We start from the raw sequence: 23,797 nt of genomic DNA, 5'->3' as shown, positions 1-23,797 counted from the left end.
CCACTAGTTTGCAGTAATGTCTTGTGCAGCAATGTATTTATTTTTGAAGTACATTTTAGTGGGTTTAGGATTCTGGGTTGATAGTTTTTTCTTCATCACTCTACAGGTTATTCTTTTTAAAAATACTTATTTTATTTATTTATTTTTGGCTATGTTGGGTCTTAGTTGTGGTATGTGTAATCTTCACTGTGGATCTTTTATTGCGGTGGGCAGGCTTAGTTGCCCTGCAGCCTGTGGGATCCTAGTTCCTCGATCAGGGCTTGAATTTGCATCTCCTGCATTGGAAGGCAGATTCTTAACCACTGGGCTGCCAGGGAAGTCCCACCAATTCAGTTGTCTTTTGCCCTCCATTACATCTGATGTGAAGTCAGAAGTTATTCAAATCACTGCTGCCATCCGTGTGCAATTTTTCTCTGGCTGCTTTAATGATATTTTCTTTGTCTTTGATTTTCAGCAGTTTGGTGTGAAATATACACATGTGGTGTTTTTTTGTTTTTTTTTTTTCCTTTTTGTATTTTTTCCTGCTTGGGGCTTGAGCTTAACTCTGTAAGTTTAGAACTGTCACCTAAATGGGAAAATTTTAGCCATTCTTTCTTTTTAAAAAGATATTTATTTGACTGCGTCAGGTCTTAGTTGCGTCATGTGGGACCTTTCATTGTGATGCATGGGCTTCCCTCAAGTTGTGACACGTGGACTCCGGAGTTCATGAGCTCTATAGTTGCAGCTCGCTAGCTCTCCAGTTGTGGTGCACAGGCTTGGTTGCCCTGAAGCATGTGAAATCCTAGTTCCTTACCAGGGCTCGAACCTGCATCCCCTGCATTGGAAGGTGGATTCTTAACCACTGGACCACCAGTCAAGTCCCTGGTCATTATTTCTTTAAAAAACTTTTTTTTGGTCCTCTTTTTTCCTTGTCTTCTGGGATCCCACTTATGTTAAACCTTTTAGTATTGCTCCACAGATCCCTGAGGCTCTTAAATTTTTTTTAGCCTTTTTCTTTCTGCTTTTCAGATTGGATAACTTCTACCTAACTTCAAATATATTGACTCTTTGTCACCTTCGCTCTCTTGTTAAAGCCATCCTGTGAACTTAAAAAAAAAAATCTAGCTATGGTAATTTTTAGTTCTAGAATGTTCATTTGGTACTGTTCTGTAATGTCTATTCGTCTGTTGAAATTCTCTATTTGTTCATTTTTTTTCAGAAGCATATTTTCTTTTGAGTCCTTGAGCATAATTATAATAGCTGCTTTAACAGTGTTTTATGTGGGTTGGAATTTCTGAGATGCAGATGCAGAGACAGATTTATGGTGTTGTAACACCGGTGAAAGGAAATGGGAGGAAGCAGGCTTGGGCAGGGGAACCATCGCATTATGATGTACAACTAATACTGTCTCTGGCAGCCTGACAGGGGAGCTCTGAGATAACAGTTGCCCATGAAAGGAGTCGCGCATAGGGCAGAAGTGGCTAAGCCATTGTACCACTGGCTTGCTCAGCTTGACCAGAACCCACTCAGTGAAAATGAAACTAATGATATCGGTTTAGCTCTTTCAGCCTTGGCTGGTTGTAGTGGCTTTGAAATATGTGAACTTGGCTAGGCTAAACTACATTTTACAAATTCTCTTACATGTATATTTCTTGTTACTGTGGGCCACAAGAGAGATTCTTGTGGGATATTTTGAGGGTGGAGGTGACACAGCAGCTATTTTTGTGGCTCATATACATTGTCATATGTCTACTGGCTCACCACAGTGATGGTGAGTTCTTGCATATCCTTACACATCTTTCTTTTACCCTATCATGTGAATAATTTAAAGAATTTATTGCCAATTGGAGGATAATTGCTTTACAGTGTTGTGCTGGTTTCTGCCATATGTCAACATGAATCAGCCATAAGTACACTTATGTCCCCTCCTTCTTGAACCTCCCTCCCACCCCATCCCACCCCTCTAGGTTGTCACAGAGCACTGGGTTGAGCTCTCTGCATCATACAGAAAATTCCTGCTGGCTACCTGTTTTACATGTAGTAATATATATGTTTCAATGCCACTCTCTCAATTCATCCCACCCTCTCTTCCCTCATGCTGCTGCATCCATAAGTCTCTTCTCTATGTCTATGTCTCTATTGCTGCCCTGCAAATAGGTTCATCAATACCATTTTTCTAGATTCGATATATATGGTTAATATATCATATTCATTTTTCTCTTTCTGACTTACTTCATTCTGTATAACAGGCTCTAGGTTCATCCACCTCACTAGAACTGACTCAAATATGTTCCTTTTTATGGCTGAGTAACATTCCATTGTATATATTATATGTACCACAATTTCTTTATCCATTAATCTGTCGATGGACATTTAGGTTGCTTCCATGTCTTGACTATTGTAAATAGTGCAGCAATAAACATTGTGGTAGATGTGTCTTTTAGAATTGTGGTTTTCTCAGGGTATGTGCCCAATAGTGGGATTGCTGGGTCATTTGCTGGGTCATATGGTAGTTTTATTCCTAGTTTTTAAGGAAATCTCCATAGTGTTCTCCCTACTGACTGTTATCAATTTATGTTCTTACCAACAGTGCAAGAGGGTCCCGTGTTCCCCTTTCTCCATATCCTCTCCAGCATATATTGTTTGTAGATTTTTTGATGATGGCCATTCTGACTGGTGTGAGGTGATACCCCATTGTAGTTTTGATTTGCATTTCTCTAAATAATAAGCGATGTTGAGCATTTTTTCATGTGCTTATTAGGCATCTGTATGTCTTCTTTGGAGAAATGTCTGTTTGGGTCTAATGCCCATTTTTTGATTGGGTTGTTTGTTTTTCTGATATTGAGCTGTGTGAGCTGTTGGTTTATTTTGGAGATTAATCCTATGTCAGTGGCTTTATTTGCAATTATCTTCTCCCATCCTAGAATGTGAATAATTTCTTAGCCAGCAGTCCTTTTGCTTCCATGGACTGTACAGGCTATCTAGATCTTTCCTCAGTTCAGGAAAATCTTCTTTTGGTCTGAGTTTGATATTTGCCCCTTTTCCTTCTCCTATTTTGTGTCCATCTGGAACCTGCGTCTTTGCATGTTAGGATTCCTGGATCCTTCCCCTACATCTTTTATCTTTTCCCTCATGACTTTTATCTGGTTTTCTTTTTTCTCTAAGCTTTAAGATGTTTTTATACTTGATCTTCCAGGTTTCAGATTCAGGGCTCAAAAATGACATCCTTTCCTTTAATTCATCTGTGTGTGTGAGCGTGTTTTTTTTTTTAAGCTCAAAGTTTTTGTTTTTAAGTTGTAATTTTGTGTGTGTGTGTGTGTGTGTGACAGGTTCTTATCTCTTCTTACCACCCACTATCACTTTTAAAATTCAGGTGTTAGTTGGTCTCCTGCAGCTGCAGTTCTGCTCAGCGACCATGTGGTCAGATGCTTCTACTCACTCTCCTATGAGGTCCCTCTGTTCTCTTCTGCTGTCTAGTTTAGATCTGGCTGAGATGTGTCTTTAAAGATGGGCAGGGGAAAAGGGTCTCTGGCCCTGAGGACCTGTGGTCCATGGGAGGCTTTTGGCCCCCTCCAAGACATCCAAACCAGGCTTCTCTGTTCCCTGGTCTCTCTGAACTCTCAAACTTGAGGGTGGGTAACTCAATCCACACCAGCAAATTCTGGGTGCTTTAAAGGTCAGGAAGGCTCAGCAGCTCACACAGAGTCTATAGATCCTGAAAGCCCAGCTTTTCCCTGGAGCGGCCACTTTTGGCTGTTGCCCCTGCAGTGCTCTGGGCTTCCTTGATGCGCAGTGGTAAAGAATCTGCCTGTGATGCAGGAGACGCAAAAGACTCTGGTTTGATCTCTGGTTTGGGAAGATCCCCTAGAGGAGGAAATGGCAACCAACTCCAGTATCCTTGCCCGAAAAACCCCATGGGCAGAGGAGTCTGGTGGGCTACGGTTCAAAGGGTCACAAAGAGTCAGACACAAGTAAGTGACTGAGCACACATGGCCTGCACTGCTCACTAGTTAAATGTCCAGGAGGGAGGGAGGCTCATGGAGTCATGGGGAGGTGAGCTCCTTAAGAACCAGCTTGTACTCAGAAAAGGCAACAGCCTGGAGTGGGGTTGGGGAGAAAAAGGAGTCCTTTCAGCCTCCTTTATCTTCAGAATCCCCATTCAAAGTATAATTTCCAAAATTTCCATAACTCGCCATAAAGTGAGCATGTGTCAAAAATTTAATTAACTCCTTGAAATAAGGGGAACCTGCAAGATGGTAAGGAGAGCTCAAAAAAGTATGAGGCAGAAATATTTATAGTCACTTGAAAGAAAGAATGTTGGAATAAGATTGCTAAAGTACATGTAAGAGATCTGTAAACTTTGGGTTATCATCTTTTCATTTACTTCTCTACAGGCTAAAATTCACTGGTCATTGCGGGTTTTCTAGGATTAACATCTATGCTTTCAGAGTGAAGTAGCCTAATCAGTAGTAAATACAGAACTTCCTTGGTCCAGTGGTTGAGAATCTGCCTGCCAATGCAGGGGACACAGGTTTGATCCCTGGTCCAGGGAGATTCCGCATGCCATGGGGTAACTAAACCTGTGTGTAGCAACTACTGAGCTTGTGCTCTAGGGCTCATGAACCACAACTATAAGCCCACTCGCAGGAACTACTGAAGCCCAGGCGCATAGAGCCTGTGTTCTGCAGCCAAAGAAGCCACCACACACCCTCAACTAGAGAGTAGCCCCTGCTTGCTGCAAATAGGGAAGCCTGCATGCAGCAGCGAATACCCAGTGCAGCCAAAAATATAAAATAATAAATAAGTTAAATGAAAAAAATAATAAATACAGTAAACACTGCTAAAACATTGCTGTCCAAAAGAAATACAGTGTGAGCCCCCAAAGCAAGCCACACGTGCAGTTACTCATTTTATTTACTTTAACTCAATGCGTTCACCCTAGCATCATTTGAATGTGCTGTGATTGGATTATGGGCAAAAGAGAAAAGCAAAGCATGGAAAGGTTAGGTCATTTGCTCAAAGGTCACACAGCTAGTAAGTGGCAGAACCAAGATGTGAACCTTGGCCATCTCTCACAGTTTTGTGACAAAGACTCCTTCCTCATCTAAATGTGAGAGGCCTTCCCTTCTACCAGAGGTTTCTTTGGGGTCATGGGGTCAGTCTCAAGGAGATGGGATAAGGTGATTTTTCAAAAGCCCTAAAGATAATTTTTTGTTTTGTTGAGTCAAGCCTAAACTTTCTGATGTCACAATGTCTAAATGTCATGTACTCGCACGGAGGGTCTGGGAGGTTTGCTTTGTGCTCCAGGCTCAGATTCAGACCTGGGTGGCCCAGGGGACTGGAGGGTGAGGTCAGAGAGAGACCCTCATCTTCTTTCATTAGCTGGGGAGGGAAGGGGCTGAGGGAGTTCAGACTATGTGTAGGGCCCTTCATCTGAGAGAAACCCTTTTTCCATTTTCATTATTTTTTAATTTCAGAAACATGCTCCAAACAGCTTTATAATAATCTCAGTATTCGTTTTATAAAACGCAACATTTCCACTGACGCTACCAGCAGAATCACTGCTGTCAGCTACCAGCCTTATGAAAGGAACGAATGTATCTTCTGTGCCCATGATCACCCCTCTATGGGAATGAGGTCTATTTCAATGACTATCTAATAAAGGAATAACTCAGCATTAAAAAAAAAAATCAGAATCCCTAGGCACCCTGGAGGCGAAAAGGCAAAGGAAATTTGATCTGATGAAAACCGGAATCTGTTTTTTAAGGAAAGCTTTATTATTTTTTTTCCAAAAAACTTCATTTTAAAAACAGTAGGTTGGTTTATCAACAAATCTCTATTTAAGGAATTGAATAAGGAACTGATTATACAGCTGGCAAAACCTCACGATTCCAACACATTCTGAGATGGTCTAATTTAGTGAAAGGTCTGAGTCAGTTTGAAGCATGTGGTTTTGTAGCTCTGACAGTCTTAATTACCTTCAACTCAGACTAAGCCTAGAAACTCATTCTTTCAAATCGTGGCCTCCAGAGCCTGGGGAATTTGCAGCAACAAGCTGATAAAGATGGTTCATAATTAGTATCTCAATTGTGCAATATTAATCACCTCCTTCCTGTTGTTGTTGTTCAGTCACTCAGTCGTGTCCTACTCTTTGTGACCCCATGGACTGCAGCACCTTAGGCTTCCCTGTCCTTCACCATCTGCCAGAGTTTGCTCAAACTACTGTCCATTGAATCGGTGATGCCATCCAACCATCTCATCCTCTGTCATTCCCTTCCCTTCCTGCCCTCAGTCTTTCTCAGCGTCAGGGTCTTTTCTAATGAGTTGGCTCTTCACATCGGGTGGCTAAAGTTTTGGAGCTTCAGCTTCAGCAACAGTTCTTCCAGTGAATATTCAGGATTGATTTTCTTTAGGATGGACTGGTTGGATCTCCTCTTGTCCAAGGGACTCTCAAGAGTCTTCTCCAACACCACAGTTCAAAAGCATCAATTCTTTGGCGTTCAGCCTTCTTTATGGTCCAACTCTCACATCCAGTCTTGACTACTAGAGAAACCATAGCTTTGCCTATAGGACCTTTGTTGGCAAAGTAATGTCTCTGCTTTCTAACATGCTGTCTAGGTTTGTCATAGCTTTTCTTTCAAGGAGCAAGCATCTTTTAATTTCATGGCTGCAGTTACCATGAAATTTTGCAGTGATTTTGGAGCCCAAGAAAATAATTCTGTCACCGTTTCCATTGTTTCCCCATCTATTTGTCGTGAAGTGATGGGACCGGATGCCATGATCTTATTTTTTTGAATGTTGAGTTTTAAGCCAGCTTTTTCACTCTCCTCTTCCACCTTCATCCAGAGGCTCTTTAGCTCCTCCTCACTTTCTGTCATAAGGGTAGTGTCATCTGCATATCTGAGGTTATTGATATTTCTTCCAGCAATCTTGATTCCAGCTTTGCACTATTTTTTGTACAGAAAGCAGTATCCCATCCAGGGTCTGGTCCTGTTAGGTGTTTGCACGTGTGAAGAGGGTCTGAGCTCCATCCCCTGCAACTCCAGGGCCAATTGCTCAGTCACTAAGTCATGTGCGACTCTTTGTGACTCCATCGACTGCAGCATGCCAGGCTCCTCTGCCCTCTGCTATCTCTTGGAGTTTGCTCAAATTCATGTCCATTGAGTCCCTGATACTATATGACCATCTCATCCTCTGCTGCACCCTTCTCCTTTTGCCTTCAATCTTTCCCAGCATTAGGATCTTTTCCAACGAGTCGGCTCTTTGCATCAGGTGGCCAAAGTATTAGAGCTTCAGCTTCAGCATCAGTCCTTCCAACGAATATTCAGGGTTAACTTCATTTAGGATTGACTGGTTTGACCTCCTACAGAATGTATATCTCCCTAAATAAATCCACTTCTTATCTACCACTTTGTCTCTCACTGAGTTCTTTTTTACAACTAGACATAGACAACCTGTGCTTCATTAAGTCCTGAGACCAGGTGTGTGATTTCAGTTAAAAGACAGTGGGTTCAGGTCCTAACCTGGATTTAGGCTGGATTCTAGCCCCGGCACATGGATTCAAGTTCCATCCTGAGGTACCATTCAAGGTACCTCAGTTAATCTTATCAACAACCTTATGTTTATTATTCTTACCTCTCAGTTTATATTTAGGGAAACTGAGGTTCAGAGAAGTGATGTTAAAATGCCTAAAACAGATTCCCATATTTTCCAATAATCCTTAGTATCTCAATATTTTTTTCATGATATCCAAAGGCCAAAAGAAATACCTAGTAGTTCTGTTTATTAAGTTGTTAGGTCCAAACAACTACTTATAAATATTTATGTCAAATAGCTTAGTAGTTATTGGAAAACATAATTCACACAAGTTGAAAGAAAAAAATTATTCCATCTTAAATAAGCTGAATCACATAGTAATGGGATATGTGTGCCTGCTGGGTGCTACACATCTAAAAACTTAGAATCAGGTGGGATGTTGCCATTTTCTTTTCTTGTTCTACATTGGTTTTCACATGATATTTGCTTTTTATTACTATAACCACTGTAAACCCAGCTTTTCAGGGATCTGATGTCATCAGAATAAATGTAGCACAAATTAATGTCAAAACTATGACTACTATGAGCTGTAGTTTGTGGATGTCTGGTAGATATGATTGTGTTCCTCTTGAACATTTCAGATAACCAGTGGGGAACTTCCCTGGGGGTCCAGTGGTTAAGACTTCCTGCTTCCAGTCCAGAGGGTGTGGGTTCAATCCCTGAATGGGGGAAATTCTCCCAATTTGCACTGCAGCCAAAAAAAAAAACAAAAACTTTTAAGGAATTCTCTGCCAGTCCAGTGGTTAGAACTCTGCACTCTCACAGCCAAGGGCCCAGGTTTTCAATCCCTGGTCAGGGAACTAAGATCCCATAAGTCATGTGGTATGGTCAAAAAGTGGCAGCGGTAGCCTTGTGTTTGCTGAAGTGCCCAGGGGTACCTTGGAACATAGTTTGAGAACTGTGGGTCTGTGAAGGCGGGGCTGGTGAAAACAGGGCCTTGAACCTAAGCAGTCTTGTTCCTGAGCCCATATGTTCTGTGCTAGGCTGTTTTGTTTAGTGTGTCCCATTCCACAGCCTGTACTCATAAAGGAAACAGACATTCATTCAACAGATGCTTTATGAGCTGCTACCCTATCCCAGACCTTGGGCTGGGGTTGGGGAGGGGACAAAGATTCATTGGCTCTAGGGCTTGTTTTTTCAATCATTTTGTCATGTCGGAAAAGAATTGCAATTCAGCTACAATGGAAGGATGTACAAAATACCACCTTATTGAGAGAGGGGATCCTGGAGGTGATGGGGGGTGGGACTGATGTAACTGTCACGACAGCTTATTTAGGCTACACTGATAGAGATTTGGATTTGGGAATGAAGAAAGTGCTGCCCTTTTCATTCTGTGCAGATCACTCCAGAATTATGTTCAGGCTGGAGAAGAGACAAATCAAGGGTTTCAGTAGGCATCTTGTCACCTCTGCAGGCTGCTATGGACTGAAGCAGGAGGCCCAAACCAATAGTACACCTGTGATGAAGAACTTTGAGCAGAGAAGATGCTGAGCACCCTGTCACTGGAGCTAGGTAAGGAAGGGTATGTGGTAGAGTCCTACTTCAAAGGGGACTGGGCCAGCTGGCCTTTGAGGTCCTCTCCAACTCTGAAAAAGGCTGATTTTGTGAAGCTGTCTTCTCACTGTCCACACTTGTCCCCTTTTTTTCACTGACTCTGAGAAGCCAACACTCCTATCACTGACCTTGAAACAAAGCATTGCTGTTGTCTCAGACATGAAAACTGGCATTGGAAATTGACTTCTCTTGGTTCATTTGAAGTGCATTTGTCTTGGAATCCCAGCAGCACCTCCTGCCTGAGGTTGGGGTGAGGGGAGGAGAGTGGAAGGACTGCTTCCTGACATCTCTTAGAGGCTGGTGGCACTGATTGCTTGCTGGAGATGGAGGGTGGGCACCTGATTCCTCTCAATGCTGCCAACATGACCTTGAAAAACACACAACTCACCTTGGCTCCCTCCTGCTCAGGTTTCTGCAGGGGCTTCCCACCGTTGTCTGGATAAAAAGTCCAAACTTCCATATTCGGCACTGAGGTCCCCTATGGCAAGGCCTCTGCCGAACTCACCAGCCTCATCTTTCCCAGAAGCCCTGTGATCTAGTCCTACTGGGTGACTCATAATTCTCTGGAAAGAGTTCCCTGTTCCTTTGCTTATGCTGTTCCCTCTGCCTGATTTACTCTTCCTGGTTTGTCTACTTGGTAAATTCTACTCATCCTTGTAGGTCTGGCTCAGTCCCTCCTTTGCTATGGATAATTTAAAATACTTTAATTTCCAATTCTATGGTTTGGCATTCTGGGCTGGGCTCAGCTGGATGGTTCTTCTGGACCAGCCTGGGATCACTAGTTGGTCTGCAGTGTGCCAGTGGGTTGACTGGGACTGGCTGGATTATGATGGCCTCACTGGGATTTCTGAGATGATAAGCAGTGGGGCGGGGGGTCTCTCTCTGCATAACCCCATGTGGTCCTCATCCTCTAGGAGGGTAGCCCACATTTCTTCACATTGAGAATTCCAAGAACTGCAAAAGAGGACAAGCCCCACTTCCCAAGAACTTTTCAAATCTTTGCTTGCATCATGTTTGCTAGCATCCTCTTGGCCAAAACAAGTCACCTGACTGAACCCAGCATCAGAGTGGAAGGCCACGCAAAGTAACATAGCAATACGGTGCACATACGGGGTGTGGAGGAGATTTGGTACCATTTTTGCAAACTTCCACAGCTAGACAGCTTGCAGGCCAAGAGGATTTGTTTGAACTCACTGGGCTGTGAGCTCCTGGAGGCCTCAGTTTGAGATGCCTTAAATCCCCCAGAGACTGGCACAGAGCAGGTATTTGGTAATTACTGACTTCTGCTTCAATATCCACATGGCCAACTTGAGCCTTTGACTCAAAGGACTGGTCAGAGAGCCTAAGGTGAAGCTAGTTTCAGGAAGAGGGAAGGAAAGACAGACAATCTTTTACACAATTTTCTCAGCAGCTCAGTGTTGTAATTTGTCCCAGAGAATGATTTGATCTGATTCAGCCACAGTCTGGTCTTCACCTTTAAATGTTGGGAACTGCATAAATCAGCACATTTCCCCCAAAGCAGAGTCTATATACAGCACTAACAGGCTGCTCGCCATAATTAGGCCTCCAGCAATGATTGTTTTTGCTCCCTGTGTTTTATCACCAGCTTCCTCTGGGAAGGAAAGGAGTATGATCAGTGTTATGATGTTTATGTGCACCTTCAGTGCTTGAGAGGTCTAGGGTAGGTGTACAAATTGAGGCTCTGGTCTGCAGTCCATCCTCTCCTCCTCTAGCCTCAGCTTTTTTATCCAGCACCATCCTCATGGGGTCTTCCTACGTGCATGTGGTCACCCCACTCTGCATTTCCCATTCCTTTCACCTCCTTCATCCCCATTCAGTTAACCTCCTCTTGGCCCTTTGAGGCTAGGAATGCATATACTGGGGATGGTCCACTCTTGGAAGGAAAGACCCAGAGAAGAATTAATGCAGGTCCTGGAAGCAGGCTCACAACATTTAGGCACAGAATTCTGGGGATTTGGGGAACTGCAGTGTGGTCTAGGAATGTGAAGGGGCTATAGGTGAGTACATCCTCTTGGACCTCCAGATTCCTTGCCCTGTGGGCAGGAGCACTGGCTATTGGAAGGTCAGAGAAGGACCCTTCAAAGTAGGGTCCTCAAGGCATCTCAAACCAAGTGACAAGGCAGGAGGCCCTGGTCATTGGAGTCTAATAGTGATTCTCTGGGTGTGTGCAAAGCTAGAGAGGGTTGGGGGGGGTCCCAAAATCTGATGCAATCCCACTGCTATCAGGACTGGGACTCCCAGAGTTCTAGGTATCACTTGAGTGGAACCTGGCCTATTTGAACTTCTGGAAGCAGCAGCCATGACCCCTCTAATTTGCACAGTCCTCCACTGAAATGAAAAGCTTTAGCATCTGTTTCTATTTGGCTCTCACTAAAGACCTGTGGGGTCACAGGAAAGGGAGTCTTTCCCCCACTGAACAGATGGGGAAGCTGAAGCTCAGGGAAGTAATGTGATTTGCCACAGGTCACACAAATGTCATGGTGGAGCTAAGCTTGAGTCCCAATGGTGGGCTCATGTACAGAGCCCCTGGTACCATATCTATTGCATCAACTGAATTTTAAAATAGATCCTTTTTTTTCCCCTTTAGAATAGATCCTTTTTTTTGGCTGTGCTGGGTAGTCATTGTGGCATGTGGGCTCAGTATTTGCAGGGCGAAGGCTTAGTTGCCCCTTGGCATGTGGGATCTTAGGTCCACAACCAGGGACTGAGTCCATGTCCCCTGCACTGGAAGGCAAATTCTTAACCACTGGACAACTAGGAAAGTCCCTGGAATAGATCTTAAATGTCTGTTTATATCACTCATACCTATAATTGTATGAACACTCCCTTTAATGATGGCAACTTACGCTGTGCCCAGGCTTTTGCTGTTATGAGTGACGTGGCAGTGAATATCCTTGTACTGTCAATGCAACACTCGAGGTCTGGGATAGAATCCCACCACTGTCCTGTTGTGGACAAAATTACTAAAGCTCCCTTTCCCCTTTGATATATCAGGGGTAATAATGCCATCTGTGTGAGATGTTGAATATATAAATGAATGGATGATGAAAGTGATGGCAATAGTGAAGATAAAGGTGGCAATGATGATGATGGTGACATCTGGTCTACCTGACAATTGTATTCCTTGTTGGGTGTTTTGGTTTACACACCAAGTGAGTGTTATTTGTCTGAGGCAGCATCTCTGTACCTAATATATCCTGGGGCTCCCAACAAGACTTAACCTGTTTAAGTTCAGAATTGAGGCTCTGATGAGTTCACCTAGGTCCTGCACTCTATCTACCCTTGCTTTCTATCACTTTAAATACCACCTATATGCTGATGACTGCCAGGTATATATTTCTAGTGTATACCCTTTCCACTGAGTTCCAGAAATATCCATCCCATTGACTCAGTCTTCAAAAAAATCCCCAAGTTTTCACATTTCCCCTACTTTAGTTCACAATGTCATCATCTCTCTTGCTCTCTTCCAACTTCTTTATTGAAGACTAAAGCTTGTTTGCATTAACTCTCTTGAGTTTTATGATAAATACTTTTGAAACTATATATTTTCCTCCAGGTATTGGTTTACCCTATTGTCCCATATTTTGACAAGTAGTACTTAGTTGCTTAGTTATTATACTGACTTTATTATTTCATAGATTATTTAGTAATATATATTTAGTTTTCCTGTTGATTTCTTCCTTCTAGAATGCAAGCTCCATGAGGACAGGGGCATTGGCTAGTTTGTTCACTACTCTATTCCCTGAACAGTGCTTGACACATAGGTGGAGCTCAATAATCACTGGGAGAGTTCATGAATCACTGAGGCAACTAGATGCTAGACCAGTGCTAGTAGTAGTGTCAGTCACTCAGTCATGTCTGACTCTTTGCGACATCATGGATTGTAGCCCACCAGGCTTTTCTGTCCACGGGGATTCTCCAGGCAATAATACTGGAGCGGGTTGCCATTCCCTTCTCTAGGGGATCTTCCCAACATAGGGATCGAACCTGGGTCTCCTGCATTGCAGGCAGATTCTTTACCATCTGAGCCACAGCACTAGCAACAGAAATAGAATAAGAGCTGCAAATATGAGCTGCATATATAATTTAAAAAATTCTCGTAGCCATATTTCAAAAGTAAAAAGGAACAGGTGTCATTAATTTTAATAATACATTTCATTTAATCACTATATTAAAATATTATCTCAACATGAAAATGATACAAAATTATTAATAAGATATTTCACAGTCCTTTTCCATATCAACTCTTGGAAATTGGAAATGTACTCTATATTTACAGCACATCTCAAATTCCAATTGGCCAATTTTCAGGTGTTAGTGGCCACATGTGGGTATTCTTGTTGGACAACACAGTTCTAGAAAAGGAAGGAGACATTTCAGGGTCCAGAAGAGGCTTTGCTCCCATAGGCCATTTTTGTTGCAGGAAGGAATTCTGAATCAATAATAAATCTTGGGTTTAAAACTAAACAGCTGTGATAGAATATCAGCATTTTGAGATCCCCAATGAAACAGCAGATGTAGGTCGTGATGGTCAGTGGTTGCCGACATCAAAAGAAGGGAGACCAGTTGGCATCACTAGCCCCTGCTAGGACACGGCAGCCCCTCTGAAGTAGACTTGGCCAAAGATCAAAAGGGAATCTGAACAAGCCTCTAGATTCAACCCCAAGTGACAGAATTTACAACTCAGAAATTCAAGGAACGTGTTAAATGATACCATAGGGATGAAACAAGCAAAATTCAGACTGTGGGAAATGTCAGGACGAATGACCAATTTCTTTCAACAAATGAATTGCAAAAAAAAAAAAAAAAAATGAAACCCCAAATGAAAACCCCAAACACAACAGCAAATGAAAACTATAGATTAAAAAAAGACTCAAAAGACATTAAGTCAGTTGTAACTTGTAGACTTTATCAAGATCCTGATTAATAAATTATAGAAAACATGAATTCATGAGACAATTGATGATTTGACACATATTTGATGACATTAAGGAATTCTATTCTTTTTTGCAGAGATAATGGTGTTGTGGTTACCTTGTAAAAATACTTATTTTAGAGATATATACAGAAACATTTAGGTTGAAATGATAATATGCCCGGGATTTCCTTTGAAATAATTTGGAAGGGGACGGTGGGGGTGGGTAAAGAAGAAATAAGATCAGTCGTAAACTAACTCAGTTCAGTTCAGTTCAGTTCAGTGGCTCAGTTGTGTCCGACTGTTTGTGACCCCATGAATTGCAGTACGCCAGGCCTCCCTGTCCATCACCAACTCCCGGAGTCTACCCAAACCCATGTCCATCGAGTTGGTGATGCCATCCAACCATCTCATCCTCTGTCGTCCCCTTCTCCTCCCGCCCCCAATCCTACCCAGCATTAGGGTCTTTTCCAATGAGTCAACCCTTCGCATGAGGTGCCCAAAGTATTGGAGTTTCAGCTTCAACATCAGACCTTCCAATGAACACCCAGGATTGATCTCTTTTAGGAAGGATTGATTGGATCTCCTTGCAGTCCAAGGGACTCTCAAGAGTCTTCTCCAACACCACAGTTCAAAAGCATCAATTCTTCGGCGCTCAGCTTTCTTCACCATCCAACTCTCACATCCATACATGACCACTGGAAAAACCATAGCCTTGACTAGACGGACTTTTGTTGGCAAAGTAATGTCTCTGCTTTTAAATATGTTATCTAGGTTGGCCATAATCTTCCTTCCAAGGAGTAAGTGTCTTTTAATTTCATGGCTGCAGTCACCATCAGCAGTGATTTTGGAGCCCCAAAAAATAAAGTCTGACACTGTTTCCACTGTTTCTCCATCTATTTCCCATGAAGTGATGGGACCAGATGCCATGATCTTAGTTTTCTGAACGTTGAGCTTTAAGCCAACTTTTTCACTCTCCTCTTTCACCTTCATCAAGAGGCTCTTTAGTTCTTCTTCACTTTCTGCCATAAGGGTGGTGTCATCCACATATCTGAGGTTATTGATATTTCTCCCAGCAATCTTGATTCCAGCTTGTGTTTCTTCCAGCCCAGCGTTTCTCATGATGTACTCTGCATATAAGTTAAATAAGCAGGGTGACAATATACAGCCTTGACGTACTCCTTTTCCTATTTGGAACCAGTCTGTTGTTCCATGTCCAGTTCTAACTGTTGCTTCCTGACCTGCATACAGGTTTCTCAAGAGACAGGTCAGATGGTCTGGTATTCCCATCTCTTTCAGAATTTTCCACAGTTTATTGTGATCAACACAGTCAAAGGCTTTGGCATAGACAATAAAGCAGAAATAGATGTTTTTCTGAAACTCTCTTGCTTTTTCGATGATCCAGCGGATATTGGCAATTTGATCTCTGGTTCCTCTGCCTTTTCTAAAACCAGCTTGAACATCTGGAAGTTCATGGTTCACGTATTGCTGAAGCCTGGCTTGGAGAATTTTGAGCATTACTTTACTAGCATGTGAGATGAGTGCAATTGTGCGGTAGTTTGAGCATTCTTTGGCATTGCCTTTCTGTGGGATTGGAACGAAAACTGACCTTTTCCAGTCCTGTGGTCACTGCTGAGTTTTCCAAATTTGCTGGCATGTTGAGTGCAGCACTTTCACAGCATCACCTTTGAGGATTTGAAATAGCTCAACTGGAATTCCATCACCTCCACTAGCTTTGTTCGTAGTGATGCTTTCTAAGGCCCACTTGACTTCAGATTCCAGGATGTCTGGCTCTAGGTGAGTGATCACACCATCATGATTATCTGGGTCGTGAAGATCTTTTCTGTACAGTTCTTCTGTGTATTCTTGCCATCTCTTCTTAATATCTTCTGCTTCTGTTAGGTCCATACCATTTTTGTCCTTTATCGAGCCTATCTTTGCATGAAATGTTCCTTTGGTATCTCTAATTTTCTTGAAGAGATCTCTAGTCTTTCCCAATCTGTTGTTTTCCTCTATTTCTTTGCACTGATCGCTGAGGAAGGCTTTCTTATCTCTCCTTGCTATTCTTTGGAACTCTACATTCAGATGGGAATATTTTTCCTTTTCTCCTTTGCCTTTCCCTTCTCTTCTCTTCCCAGCTATCTGTAAGCCCTCCTCAGACAGCCATTTTGCTTTTTTGCATTTCTTTTCCATGGGGATTTTCTTGATCCCTGTCTCCTGTACAATGTCACGAACCTCTGTCCATAGTTCATCAGGCACTCTGTCTATCAGGTCTAGTCCATTAAATCTATTTGTCACTTCCACTGTATACTCATAAGGGATTTGATCTAGGTCATACCTGAATGGACTAGTGGTTTTCCCTACTTTCTCCAATTTAAGTCTGAATTTGACAATAAGCGGTTCATGATCTGAGCCACAGTCTGCTCCTGGTCTTGTTTTTGCTGACTGTATAGAGCTTCTCCATCTTTGGCTGCAAAGAATATAATCAATCTGATTTCGGTGTTGACCATCTGGTGATGTCCACGTGTAGAGTCTTCTCTTGTGTTGTTGGAAGAGGGTGTTTGCTATGACCAGTGCGTTCTCGTGGCAAAACTCTATTAGCCTTTGCCCTGCTTCATTCTGTACTCCAAGGCCAAACTTGCCTGTTACACCAGGTGTTTCTTGACTTCCTACTTTTGCATTCCAGTCCCCTATAATGAAAAGGACATCTTTTTTGGGTGTTAGTTCTAGAGGGTCTTGTAGGTCTTCATAGAACCGTTCAACTTCAGCTTCTTCAGCGTTACTGGTCGGGGCATAGACTTGGATTACCGTGATATTGAATGGTTTGCCTTGGAAACGAACAGAGATCATTCTATTGTTTTTGAGATTGCATGCAAGTACTGCATTTTGGACTCTTTTGTTGACCATGATGGCTACTCCATTTCTTTTAAGGGATTCTTGCCCACAGTAGTAGATATAATGGTCATCTGAGTTAAATTCACCCATTCCAGTCCATCTTAGTTCGCTGATTCCTAGAATGTCGACGTTCACTCTTGCCATTTCCTGTTTGACCACTTCCAATTTGCCTTGATTCATGGACCTAACATTCCAGGTTCCTATGCAATATTGCTCTTTACAGCATCTGCCTTTGCGTCTATCACCAGTCACATCCACAGTTGGGTATTGTTTTTGCTTTGGCTCCATCCCATCATTCTTTCTGGAGTTATTTCTCCACTGATCTCCATTAGCATATTGGGCACCTACTGACCTGGGGAGTTCATCTTTCAGTGTCCTATCTTTTTGCCTTTTCATACTGTTCATGGGGTTCTCAAGGCAAGAATACTGAAGTGGTTTGCCATGCCCTTCTCCAGTGGACCACATTCTATCAGACCTCTCCACCATGACCCATCCCTCTTGGGTGGCCCCACACGGCATGGCTTAGTTTCATTGAGATAAACAAGGCTGTGGTCTGTGTGATCAGATAAGCTAGTTGTCTGTAATTTTAGTTTCAGTGTGTCTGCCCTCTGATGCCCTCTCGCAACACTTACCGTCTTACTTGGGTTTCTTTTACCTTGGGCCTTGGGTAATTCCTCTCGCCGCCGCCGCCGCCAGCCCCCAGCCCCCGGCCCGGCCTAGCCCCTGTGGGCCGCAGCCCCCAGGCCCCGGCCCGGCCTAGGCCCTGTCGGCCACAGCCCCCGGCCCCCGGGCCCCGGCCCCGCCTAGCCCCTGTCGGCCACAGCCCCCGGCCCCGGCCCGCCCTAGCCCCTGTCGGCCGCCGCCCCCGGCCCCCGGCCCCCGGCCCTGCCTAGCACCTCTCGGCCGCCGCCCCCGGCCCCCGGCCCCCGGCCCGGCCTAGCTCCTCTCGGCCACGCTTCTGTGCCGAGCCGTCGCAGCCGCCTCGCTGGAAGCGGAATAACGGGCATGAGTAAAATTCTCACTGCTTTTGTTTATGTTTGAAGCTTTTCATGATAGCATGTAGAGAAAGGAAAAGTAAACAGCTGATCCGCTCTCCTGAAACCCCAGCCTCCTGATCCCGGACCACCTAAGCGAAGGCTGAGGCCGGCCGGACGTGGGTTGTACTCCCCGAAGGCACCAGGAGATGGCAGCACCACCACTTTTCCGCCAGCTGCGGCCTGAGGCCGGGGCAGAGGTGCTCTGGGGTGGGCGGTGGGCTTCCAGGTGCTGCGAAGTCCCGCAGCCCCCCTCTCCCGAGAGCTGCTGTATTACTACTGTTCCACTCAAGGCGGGCTTCGGGGAGAGGGGACGGGGTCCAGCAGGGATTTACCCTTTCTGGTGTGTGTTCCAGGGACGCTTCTGATCGCCATCCTTCAGGGCTGTGGCCACGCGTGATCCACTAGCGAAGGCTGGGGAGGGGTCTTGTCCCGGTCTTCCGCTGGACTCCCTGATCCCATTCTAGGCTTCTGAGCTCCACCGTGATTTTGGGGTCCCTGTCTCATTTCCTCTGGCCTCCCCATACCTGGATGCTGCACTCCTGGTCAAGGGTAGCCGCTGGCGGTCCCACACGCCTGCTGCTGTCTGTCCCCCATCTCCTCATCCCAAACTCTCCTTTGAGCGCTGGCCAGATGTCCCCTCTTTCTGGACCTCCGGGCACAGGGTGTCTGTTTGGAGGCAGAATCACATCTCTGGGCTTGGCTGTGTTACTGAGCCATGGATAAGCAATGGACCAGGAGTCAGTAAACCTAGGTCCTAGCAAAGCTTCCCTTGAGTAAGTCATGCCCCCTCTAAAAAAATGCTGTGGTTGAGACTGTAGAACAGTGGTTTTCTAGCTTTTTAGGGGCGGAATTCCATTTCCAGAGCCCCAACATGTAAAACCAACTGAGTGGAGAACCCTGGTTCCATGTGGGATAGGTTTAGTCCTCTGGCCCCCACACCCACCCCAGGGTGAAAACCACCAGGGGTCCTCACCTTGGATTCCTTGTCTTCTTCACTGATTGTCAGCCCAAGAGTTCCAAGAGTTGGTCTGAGACTCTAGTAAGTCCCAGAATTTCATTCAGCCATCCATCCATCCATCCATCCATCCATCCATCCATCTATCCATTCATCCATCAAGTATTTACCAACCTTGAACTCTATGCTGAACCTCTAGGGAGAAACACTGACCAGGTTGGGGAGTCTGTCCTTAAGGATCCACAGCCTGGTGAGCAGACCGCACGGTCTGGAGCATATGCCATACAAGCAAGTGGTCCCAAGTTCAGGGAACAGAGAGGAAAGAGTGACTGCCAGGTGAGGGAGCCAAAGCAGATTTCTTGGAGGAGGCGACAGCTGAGTGATTTTGAGGAAAGTCATGTAGAGAATGAGTTGGAAGTGAGCAGGAGAGTCTGGAAGACAGTGAGACTCTTCCTTAATGCAGTCATTTAGAGGGGAGCCCCAAAAATGCCAGAAGAGAGCAATTACTGCAGACTGTGGTTTGGGTGGAGACTGTAGATACCCCATTTGACGATTTGGATGAGCATTTATCCATTGGGCCACCCACAGGGAGGAAGCAGCGAGCCGCCTCTCCTTAAGTGCCACTACAGCATGTCTGGAAGGAAATCCACTTCCCTCACAGAGTGAAATTGCCAATAATTGGTGTTGCTGAGAACACGAATAGCTTCCCGGGCCCCCGATGCAACACTGAATCCCGAGTGTTCCTTCCAAGTGCTGGGGGTGCTTTGGAAAGAAGGTGCCAAGATTTTAAAGCCCTCCCCCCACTTCTTAGGCAGAATGCCTCTCCATCCACAAATAGAAACTTGCTGAGATTTTAATTAAGAACAGTGTACATAAAACTCACTGTTCCTAAGTAAACAAATATTAAGCAAGATGCCTTGCTTTCGTGCTATGGGCTCCTAAGAGATGGGAAAATCAGGACAGAAGAGGTGGGTGGAAGATATTGAGGGGGTAGAGGAAGAAAGACTCTGACTGAGAAGAAAATAGATTCCAGGTCAGGGAGAGAGAGAAGGCAGAATGGCAGACATACAGACTTTGAAAGGAAGAGAGGAGGAGAGGCAGATGGAGGGTTCTAGCTTCTCCTCTGCCCAGAACTTGCTTTTGTCCCACTTCCTGGCTTAGATTTATATTTGGTTCTGATACCTATTAGTTGGAGACAAATGCTTTTGTCAACTTCATTTTCCCTTGGGCTTTGTAGCACTGTTGATTTGCTCACCCCCATCTGGCAGTCACCACCCTTGACTCTGCCAAAGGTCTCCTCCTGCAGGCACTGCTAGTCTCCATTCAAGGGCTAGCCCTCAGCCCTGGGTGTGTGGACAGGCTGGAAATGTGCACCCGTGCATGACAGGTTGCTTCAGTCGTATCTGACTCTATGCAGCTCTATGGACTGTAGCCTTCCAGGCTCCTCTGTCCATGGGATTCTCCAGGCAAGAATACTGGAGTGGGTTGCCATGCCCTTCTCCAAGGGATCTTTCCAACCCAGGAATCAAACCCATATCTCTTACGTCTGCTGCATTGGCAGGTGGTTTCTTTACCACTAGCCCCACCAATGAGTTAATACCTGGGAAGCGTGCTTGGCAGATGGGAGTTGGAGAAAACTGCCCAGCTCCCTTTCCCCCTGGGTGGGTCAATTCAGAGGTGAGTCTACACTGTCTCTGAGAGTCCCTATTAAGATCGAGTTTTAGTTGTCCACAGTGCTAATTGGACTGGTAACACACTGTTAATTGGTTTCTATCTCTTCTCTATCTTTAAAAAAAATATTTACTTTTATTTATCTGATTGCACCAGGTCTTAATTGCAGCTTGTGGGATCTAGTTCCCTGACCAGGGATTGAACCTGGGCCCCCTCTGCATTGGGAACCCAGAGTCTTAACCCCTGGACCACCAGGAAAGTCCCTCTTCTCTTTCTTCCCTCTTTCCCTGCTGATTCTTCCTGGAGTCACCTCCCAAATGAACTGCTTGTACTTGAACCCTTGTCTCAAGGTTTGTTTCTGGCAGAACCTGACACTAAAAAGCCTTTATGTATTAAACATTGATTTTGAGAATCTCATTATCCCTCCAGAATCAAGCCAAGCCTGTGTGCAATGTGGAGTGACTAATGTTCTTTTATTGTCAAAGTTTAAATTGGAGGTTTATTTTCTTATTGCATTTTGAAGTTCTGTTGTCTCAGAAAAATAATCTAAAAAGTTACTTTGAGACTGTTTAGTCCATTTGGGCTGCTGTAACATAGTACCTTAGGCTGAGTGGCTTGTACACAACAGAAATTTATTTCTCAGGGTTCCAGGAAGCTGGGATTCTGAGATTGGGCTGCCAGCACATTGGGTTCTGGTGAGGATCCTTTTCCAGGTGGCAAACTGCCATCTTCTTGTGTCTTCACTTAGTGGACAAAGAACATGCTAGCAATCTGGCTTCGTCTTACAAGGGCACTAATCCTATTGGTGAGAGCTCCACCCTTATGACCTCCTTACCTCTCAAACGTCCCACCTCCTAATACCATCACATTGGGGTTAAGATTTCAGTATTTGAATCTGGGAGCAGGGACACAAACATTCAGTCCATAACAGCAACCTTAGAGTTAATGGTCAATCTACTAGAAAATACTTGATGTTTCCATTTCCCCAGATTATATCTGGAAGCAACCCTCAAGTTCACCTGAGAAGAGGTTCATTAGAAATAAGTGTGTAAATGCCCAGCTGTTTTGCTCATTCACTCATTCTTTAATTCATGAAGTACATTTTTGTTGAGTGAGCATATGCCCCGTGTCAGGCATCCCTGCCCATGAACTTGATGTTTTTGGTAGCTTGAAATTCTATTTCTGATGGGGTTTCAGTTCACTTGACTGTTAATCCATGTGTCTTAGCATTGTGCTAGGTCCTGGGCAAACAGAAATGAGCAAGATAGGGATGGTATTCCTGGAATCCTGGAAGCCAGAAGGCTGAGATGAACATATACACAGTGGTGGGGAAGTTTTTGTGATGGAAACATCTATAGAGTCATTCAGGGTATGAAGGAGAGATGTGCTCATTCTACTTTGGGGCCTGGGAAGGATCAGGAAGTCTTCCTGGAGGAGAAGACCCTTGAGAGCCTGGAGCATTTTGGAGAGAGCAAAGGGTAGAGACGAGTGGCGGAACTGGCTGTGAACTGCTAATGGTGTAGCGAGGCTGTAGCCTGAGTGGGGAGAGCATGGGGCCAGTTTGTCGAAGGTGGAAGAGTCTTTGGGTTTAAGATCTGGGGTGTGCTGGGAAGCAGTGCTTCCCAGTGGTTAGGGCACAAGCTTTCCTGTGGATAGACCAAAACATTCCCATCTCAGCTCAGCCACTTGATTACCCCGGTGGCCTTGGGCACGTGAACTGGCTCTCCGAGCCTCAGTTTACTCCTCAATATTATATTGAGAATAGATGACCTCCTGCATAGAGTCGGTGTGAGGATTAAATGAAACACACTTGGCACAGCACCGGGGAAATAATGAGTGCTAATAAAAGGAGACTTTTTGTTAATGCTTTGCACCAAGATATCCTGGCTGGGTTTAGGAGTTTTTTGTTTGTTTGTTTGTTTTAATTTTTTGGCTGGTTTTCAGTTCCCCACTAAGGGATAGAACCTTGCACTCGGCAGTAGAAGTGTGGAGTCCTAACCACTGGACGGCCAGGAAATTCCCAAGAGGAGTTTGTCTATAGAATTGAGAGCCCCTCATCAGTATATATTTTCGTCAACTGATGACCAGGGACTGAGTAACATCTTTGTAAAAGAGACTTGACGGTGCCCTGGGAAGTGAGGAGCAGGACGTAGAGTAAAAGGGGTGCCCCTGAGACAAAGAGGTACCCCTTAATGTGGCCCTCTATACCCCTATAGGTGGGAGAGTTGCCTCCTTTCTGACATCAGCATCATCCCAGTGGTTCCAAGAATTTATCCTTTGACATCTCTGGTAGAATCCCTGTCACATCATGGAAGGACCCAGGGGGGCCCCCCTCCACTGGGGAGTCATTAGCACTTTGCATTCAGGGGACGGTGTCTGTCTGGTGGGCGTGGGGACAGGCAGGACCAAGTGGCAGCGCTCCAAGCTTCTCACTCGCTGCAAGGCCCACGTCTCACCCTTTTCAGAAGCATCTGCAGAGATGTTCTTGGAGAAGTTGGAGACCTCCCAACTGCCCACCAGTCCTGGTGTTGCTCTGCAAACAAGACTGGCAGATAGTTGGGGAGACCCGCTCTGCAGAGGGCCTGGAACATAGCTCTGCTTTAGCAGCCTGGGGACACCCCAAGCCCATGAATGTTCCTTGTATCTGGGAGATGAAAGGGACTGGAGACGGGGAGAGCTAGGACAGCCGTGATTTGTGTAAACAGGGAAACTGAGGCTCGGAGAGGCAAAGGGAGTAGCTCAGAGTCTCACAGCAGGTCAGTGGAGGGTCAGGCTTTTGTCTCTATGCCCGTCACAGCCGCTTGTCCTCCTCACCTAAGACATCTGCCAGCTGTATTGCCAGGATCAACCAGAAGCCCTGTTACTCACCTCAGCTGTGTGCTTCTAGTTCTGCCTCCAGAGAACAGCTGCCTCACTCAGAATTTGTTTGTCCATCCATCCATCCATCCATTCATCCCTCCATCTAGTGAAAAAGAGCAATGATGCTGTCTCTGCCTTAGCCCTTTTTGTTGTTGGCTATACAAAGGTGAATATCGAGGGGGGCAGTGATTTTGGGCTCCCCATCAAAAGACACTTGCTCCTTGGAAGAAAAGCTATGACAAATCTAGACAGTGGAATAAAAAGCAGAGATGGCACTTTGTTGACAAAGGTCCATATAGTCAAAGCTGTGGTTTT

The 23,797-nt window shown here is 44.8% G+C and overlaps 1 long non-coding RNA gene across 1 annotated transcript in view; it reads left to right on the top strand.

The window, feature by feature from the left end:
* LOC145532294 (uncharacterized) overlaps positions 1-23,797 on the top strand; it is a 74,682-nt gene that overhangs the window by 36,002 nt on the left and 14,883 nt on the right. Inside the window, exon 3 of the long non-coding RNA XR_014073133.1 lies at positions 8,990-9,087. This is a non-coding gene — a long non-coding RNA (uncharacterized LOC145532294). The remainder of the gene's footprint in view (positions 1-8,989; positions 9,088-23,797) is intronic.

This window comes from Giraffa tippelskirchi, chromosome 13 (assembly GCF_054371585.1).
Source record: "Giraffa tippelskirchi isolate mGirTip1 chromosome 13, T2T-mGirTip1v1.2.pri, whole genome shotgun sequence".
Taxonomy (NCBI): Eukaryota; Metazoa; Chordata; class Mammalia; order Artiodactyla; family Giraffidae; genus Giraffa; species Giraffa tippelskirchi.
Note: the sequence above shows the minus strand (reverse complement) of the source record. Positions and strands in the feature narration are given on the sequence as shown.